Genomic DNA, 8,507 nt, shown 5'->3' on the forward strand with positions numbered 1-8,507 from the left:
TAATTAAAAAATGACCTGTATATTAATTATAAATATCTTAAATATGTTAAAATATTTATAATATAATAATAGATATTTGTTCATAATTATAAATATTTTACTGAAACAATCTTAAAATGTAATACAAAATATCTTATTTATTTGATAATATATAGAGGGTGTTTGGAAAATAATGATAAATCTTTTATATAGGGGCAAAATGAATTAAATTGAGAAGAAAAGTCCTCTATCATTTTGAAATTTTCGCAATAGTTTAACAAGATATTAATTGCTTTTTCAGAATATTTTAATGTTAGTAAAAAGAGAAACTGTAGTACTAAAAAATTGATAATTCTAAAAAATTATTGTATTTGAGTAAAATTGATAGTATTTGAATTTAAAAATTATTAAAGACCAATTTTCGACAATTTTTAGCTATCTTGTTAAATATTATCTTACTATTACAAAATGGTAGAGGACTTTTCTTCTTAGTTTAGTTCATTCTGCCCCTGCAAAAGATTTATCATTATCTTCCAAACACCCTGTATATTAACATACATTATTATATTGCATAATTCTAATTCTGCTGTATTATATATATAAATAATTACTTTCATCAATAGTAAATAATAAAATTAATTAATTAATAATTAATTAATAATAAAATTAATTAAAAAACGCTCACCTTGCAATCCTCCGCGCCTTCATCCCTGTCATTGCACTGACTTTTATTTTATTTATTCTTTTGTGTATTGCCATTTCTTCATAGTAAAATTGTTTGCAAAAACAAATAAATTATTAATTACAATTAATTGCGGTTACAATTAATCTAAAATAATAATCGCGCAACTTTATTTAAGTCTGATGTAATTACATTTAACGTATATTTCGCATTATATCATGTTGCGATAGTGGAAAATTCAGAGCATACGAAATTACGACATGTTTGATACCCGCAATATTTCATAAATAAAACGAGAACGTAATTGCATTTAATTGTAAGATGATAAAAAATCGTTCTCTGTACATCAATTTAATGCCAAAAGCGACGATACAGCAGTAACGCGTTGTCGCTACGATGTTACATGTTTTGATTTCCAATCAAACAAGTATTGCGAAATACTTGCGCATTCGATCAAATTATCAGCGTATATCAAAATCAATATACGAATATCAAAATCTATTATACAATACGTCAGTGAAAAAAGAAAAAAGTTAATAAATAAATGCAAGTTTCATTTACCTTTATTAAATGAGTAACGACCCACCATCCGGAGCAGGCGATCTGTCTCGAGCTGTCACGTCCTGCAAATGAAACGTGAATGCGTCAGCTGAGAAATCTTCATTCTCGGCGCGGACCGCGAACAACTTCACGCGCCAAAAGTGATGCGGAGCGACGATGACCCATGCTCTTAACTTCGCGTTTGTGCAGTTTCCATATTTCAAGCTATAAGTAGTATATGTGCGTTGCATTATGACAGAATATTGATATCAAACTAGATATTCGCGACATTCGTAGTATGTTGCTTTGGCAAATATTCACGCAATATATCTTCAATCGCAATATATCTTCAATTGGAAATATCGAGATACGTTTTAATGCGTTTTAACTAATTATTTTAACTATTGTAATTATTAGTAGTAGGAGCGTCAAATTGATGTTTCGCGTCAGTTGAATATTGCAAATGAGGAAAGTACAATGATTGTATAAGTTTTTTTTACAAATTAAATGACACGCCAAAACTATTTTTTGCAATACTCACACGAATCAAAAGCAGTACGCAGCGTTAAGTTTAATGATGCACGAAGTTGACCGCGCGCGAAAAACGACGCCGCACTGCTTCGCTATCTTAATAATATGTAATCGCGGCGAACACAGAATCGACATCAGCGAGCGACTGACAACTGACGAGTGACGAGCATGCGTGCTGCCACTTGTCTCATTCGTCCCGTGTCTGCCACGATTTCATTAAAATGGCGGAGCAGCGTCATTCTCGCGCACGGTCAACTTCATACATCATCAAAATTAATGCGGCGTACTATTTTTGATTTGACCGAACGAGGATTGCGAAAAATACTTTCGAACAATCAGTGCACTAGTACTATTAGATCTACATTACGCGATATTTAAAATGTTAGGAAATAAATGCAAAGTTAATTATACTTTGTGTCGCATTACGTATTAATAATAACATTAAATATTTTTAAGTAACATGTAAGACGTTTTCAAACTGTTCGAGAAAAGCGGTTTTTAAACATTTCTCGTGTCGCGTGTGAAAATATTAATAATTTGAGAATATTAGTTACCTTGTTAGTATAATTCGAAAGATTCTTTCGAGCCGTTTTATTCTCTAAATCTCTACAGTGTTTAAGATATTTCTAGAGATCAGGATTCGGATCAGGATACTTTTGGAAGAAAGGTCCATAGTTGACTAAGTTGACTCGAAACCAGGGATGCGAACTATTTCAACGTTATATTACAGGACGTATACCTGTTCCCTGGTCGAGTCGCAAAAGCGCGAGATCACGAATTATGCCGTATTTATACTATCGCGGAACGTCGAACCCCACCACTCCAAACCAGCCAATGAGCGTGGACCTTGCTGCGGTCGCTATATTTGAGCGTTCATTGGATCGCCGCTGGCTTTCAGATGTGGTATATAAACGCTACGGGTGAAAAATCTTAGTCTTCTTCGAAATTTGAGATCGTGCGTTTCTTGAATCCCGAGAAGCCTTTACGTATTCAGAACGCACTTATACGATATTAGCACGTTTTTAACACATATTTATTATTGAATTTCTGAATATAGAAATTATATTCTTTTTAAAAATTAAAAACCAATTAAACTAAATGATGGCTATCGAAGAAATATAAAAGAAAAATTTAAGACTAATTACTTATAAAATAATAAGTAATAATAAGTCTCAAAAAATGCAAATCAAAATTATAAATTAATAACAAAAAATTAAATGCTTGTAGCTTTATCGAAATTTATATATTAATAATTGTTTATAATAAACAACGAATTGGAGAAATAACTTACTTTTCTATTTTAATTGAATTTTTAGGAAAAGGAAAGGAGTTAAAAACATAATATAAAAAATAAAATTTATATTATACCTGCTGATAGACATATATGACTTATTTTACTGGATAAAGTGATAAAAAAATTTTAAATATTATGCTTTTAATGATAATATATAAATATGTATAAAATATACATAAACACGCATAAATATTCATAATTATGAATTATATATGAAATATGTCCATACATGTTGAATCCTTTTTTTTTAGTAAAATTATTTTTTAGTGTAATAGAAATAATAATAGTAATGTGAAAACATTAAAAGTATAAGTACATTTTAAAAATCTCTATAACTGCACTAGCAATTCTACTTATAGAGTTTTTGAATACACTTCAAATTTTTCCAATCATATCTCGTTAAATTAAAATTTAATTTAGCAAAAAACAAATTAGAGGCCCTCCACCACCCCCGCCGATTTTATCGGCGGTCCTCTTTTCTTTGTAAGTACACCCGTAAAAAAAACAGGTTACTAATACATTTAGTAGCTCGTTTTTACAGGTAAGTATATTTTTAATTTATTTTTTTATTTTTATGTCTAATTATTTTATTGTATTTTACATACTAATTATATTGCAATAATTTTTTTAATATTATCTTTTATTGTAATCTTTTATACAATTCATATATTATAATAATTATAATAATTGTTTACAATACAATATACAATTATAAATGCTGTTCAAAATATAATAAAAATGATAATATAGGAGCATAATTAACAAATTAATAATGCGGGATTATACGAAAACGTCGAAATATAACATAAATTTTTCTAAACCAATGTTTAATGAAATATTGATAAACGCGAAAAGAGATACTAACAACTTAGATCATATTTATTATTAATTATTAATTTGCGACAACTTATTAATATAACAACTAAAAATCATTAATATATTTACGACGTATTTTCAACTCGTTCAAGATAATCTCAATAATTTGATTATCAAGATCTCTCTGCCTTGTGGAACGCGCATTAGTATCCGATACAAAAAGAATAATTTTCATAGTAGAGAGCGAATGCTCAATGTATTTCGATTCTACGTCAAATTCACAAGATCCATTCGCAAAGAAAAATTAAGCAATTCGTTAAGCACTAATGGTCTTGTTACAGAAGAGTGTAAATCCCGAATCTTCCACTTACGGTAGTAATTTTGATAGAATGTCAATTACAATTACTATTTTTATCATATCATTAATATAATATTAAAATTCGCGAGAAAGTATGTTCACACATCACTAAAAATCATTTCTTATTAAAAATAAATGGATAGAATAATTTCCTTATGGACTAGTGGTTACAAAGGAATATATTTAATAATAAAATACATGCATTATTGTAATTTTTTATATGTATGAGTACAAAAGTTTCTCGGGTACCAACTGTTCGAGATAAGCCGAACCCGATAATAACGGGATTTTAAGAAACATTTATATATATAAAATTTATTATATAAAATTTAACAATTCCTTATTCTTTAAAAATTTTAATTATTAATATCCCGCTAATATGAGAGTACCCATTCGACTTATCTTGAATTATTTTCTACCCATACATTTTTAATTGAATTCATATAATTACGATATGTTATTAAAAGAATATGAAATACTTTGGTAAAAATGATCTAAGTCGACAAATATTAAAATTTGTTAAATATAATCTCATAATATTTGCATGTATTTTATCATAAAAAATATACATGAAAATTAATAATAAATAATTTTCTGGAATGGCGGGATGTCTAATACCTAAAAATGATTTTAAAAATAACAATTAGAAAATTAAATATACACATTCGTAACCACAATTTTGTTAAAGCGATTATCAAAAAATAAACAAATTGTTTGTATAAAAATTAAATTTACTTAATAATTTATTTAATAATTTGGATTTAAATAAACAATCAATATTAATATAACAATCAATATTAAACATATATAATATTAAATTTCATTTGTTATTAAGGCTGTTACTAATATTATTAGTGGAAGAAGATTTAATAAAACAAAGAGTTTAATAAAACAAAAATTGTATGCTAAAATATACCATTAAATTATAATTTCGCAACTTGGCTTTAAAATATATAGCAATTATCATTGACTCATTGATAAAATTATTACTTCCAGTAACTGCAAATGAGAAAACTCGGGATTAACTTCTGATCCTGTATAAGAATCTCCGAAGAGATTCTCCAGACTCCAAACTAGACTTCGCGAATGGACTTCACGAAAAACGACAAGGAGTAACTCTCCATGATGAAAATAATTTCGACTTTCTATTGGTATAAAGCATGCCAATTACTGACATACATTGACGCGAAGGAGGACAGCGATGAGGCCTTTGTACAATAAATTGATCACTAAAATATACTTGTAATTCTATAATATTAAAAATGTAAATGTCAAAAAGCAAGCAAAAAGTTTAATTTGCCTTAATTAAAGTTCTTTCATGACTTATTTAATACATTTGTATACTTATATATACTAAATACTTGTATATAATAAATACTAGAAGAAATATATTCTTCTATAAATAGAAGAAAATTGACGATTATTTTAACATAAAAATTTGAATTAAAAGTTAATTAAAATTATTAATGACTTTTTAATTCAAAATAAAATCCAATTTAAAAAAATTTTAAATTAAATATTTATTAAACTTATTAAATTAATAAACAATTTTTGTTATATATTTCGTCGATTTCGTATAATTTACATTTAAATTACAATTTGGTTTATTATAACAAAACAAATGCTATCTGTATTAAACAGATATTCAATATGGATATATATATTCCAGTAAATGAATAACTTATTAGTAACCGTTGGCAAATTACAAAAGTAAGTATATATGATAGCATTTGTCTGGATACAGAGAAAATTTACATGAATTTTATAATATATATCTAATACTATTATAAATACTATTATAAATACTATTATAAATACATACATTTATTTATAATACAATTAATTACAATATATAATATACAATATACAATATAATGCGTTATATAATTTGGATGCGTACAGAATTTTATAAAAAAGTTTAATTTCAGGGTAGCTGAAAAATAAAATTTGAAATTAATTTATTTTATTTTTATATTTGATAATTGGAATGGGATGCTCTGATAGGGGAAACTGGGATCAAAAGTAACACAGATAAGTTGTAACATTTACATAAAAACTTATAAACAAAATATAAAAGCATAAGAAAGAGATAGAAATTTATAATATATTTATTAAACTTCTGTCTCTTCCTTACACTTATATATTTTGTTTATAACATTTTTTTATATAATTGTTACAACTTACTTTTGACCTAAATCTTCCCTATTTAAATAAAACTTAAAATTAATTAAAAATTTATTCAATTTTTAATTCCTCCTTTCTAATTATCAAGTACATATGATGTGTTTATTTCTACCTGTCCATCTTATCGTCCCTACCTATTCATACGTATTGTCCTACCTATCCGTATTTTTACTTATTTGCTTATTCGGGAATACTTATTTCCATTCGTGTATACCTACATTACCTATTTCATAAATGAGCAATAACCGCGAATATAATACGTTAATGTCTGCATTTATCAGAGAAAGTAGTTTTTCAATTGTTGTAAAATTCTTTAATATGGTTCTCGCTTTGGTTTCTTATGGATTTTAAATGTCTAATCAATCATGTTGAAGAATTTTACAACAGTTACAAAGCTACTTTCTCCGCTGAATGCAATTAATGTCTAAGCATGTTCTATCGCTAATAAATTCAGTGGGATGAATTGCGATTATATTAATCGCGATCATACACTGAAAAAAAAAATTGATTGCTGCAACAAATTAAATGATAAAATATGGCATAGCATTTTTAATTGGCTATAACAGCTAATTTTTGGTTACGTTAATCTATCCGCAATGTCAGTATAGGATTTCGATAGATTAACACAGCCAAAAATTAGTTGCTGTAATCAATTAAAAATGTTATACCATATTTTATTATCTAATTTACTGCAACAGCAAATTCTTATTTTCAGTGTATTAATAATAAATAAGTAATAAATAGTAATAATTAAAACAGGCTTTCAATCTTTAAAATACAAAAAAAAATTAACAAATATAAAGGATTAATGAGAGTCAGCGTAGATAATCAAGTGCAAGTTATAGAGATTTAAAAAAATCTACAAAATTTGTAATTGATTATCTGCGACTCTCATTAGTCCTGTTGTTTGTTGTTTTTTTGTGTTTTAAATAAGAAATAATTTAAAAAATATAAGAACTCGCAATTTGCGAGTAAGTTACCCTCCCGAATATTCAGTTTACCTTTTAAAAACTTAGATTGGTGTTACACACCAACCTATCTTGAATACATATTCTCTTCTTTCTTCTGGCCAGATTGAACTCACCTTTTGTTGTTCCTGGCCTATATAATATTCTGGCTTGATATGCTAGAAATCGATAACAAGGAAAAATACTCCTTTTTGTTGCCGAATGTTGCCGGCTATCATCGCCAGCAATAAGCGTAAGATTTTACGCTTTCGTATGATGCGCGAAACGCGAACGCGTCGCAAAAGGACCATTATATTAATGAAATTAAGTAAATATTAATGTAAACAATTATCAATTAATATACGAATAATTGTCGCGTTTATTCAAAATTAAAAATATAAATATTTAACTAAAAATATATCTAAATTAAAAAATCTTCACGTCAACAATATTTTATTTTTAAGAGTCTCCAATATTATAAAATTAGATTAAATTTCTTAATATAAATTTTATAATGTAATCAACAAAACTTTAATGTAAAAGTAAATGACAGAAAATTATTAAATTGATTACTATCCAACAAAATTTAAGGTCCATGTACATATTTTTAACGATTCGAACGATTCGTTGCTGAATCTCATCTCAAAGCATGCGAAGATGAAAAATTCAGATGAACGATGTAAGATCCGAAAGGGATAAATTTCCTTCACATCAATAAATATATCCCTATTGTATTTTGTATACTTAGAATCATTTATGTATAATTTATTATATCAAAATTAAATATTTTAAATTATGCAAACCCTGAACTCGATTTTAAAATAATTATGAAATAAAATTTTTCTATTTCTTGGTATAAAATGTATATTTGGATCTTACATCACGTTACTACTTTAACTGGTATAAAATCCAGTTACTATATATGGATAAGTTATAAAAGATTAGGCTAAAGTCAGTGCAATGAAATAAACAACAATAATTAATAACCAATTAATAAAATGTCTTTTGTATAAAAGCGAGATCAATATTATATATGTTACATTAGAATTTTCGTTGTTAATTCATCAGAAACATGTACAAATAAGTGTAAAACATTACAAGGATTTAAAAAAAAATAGTACACATTATATGTGTGTAGATATACATATATGTGTGTAGATACTGCTTTTCTGCATC

The sequence above is a fragment of the Atta cephalotes genome, assembly GCF_000143395.1.
Source record: "Atta cephalotes unplaced genomic scaffold scaffold00033, whole genome shotgun sequence".
NCBI lineage: Eukaryota > Metazoa > Arthropoda > Insecta > Hymenoptera > Formicidae > Atta > Atta cephalotes.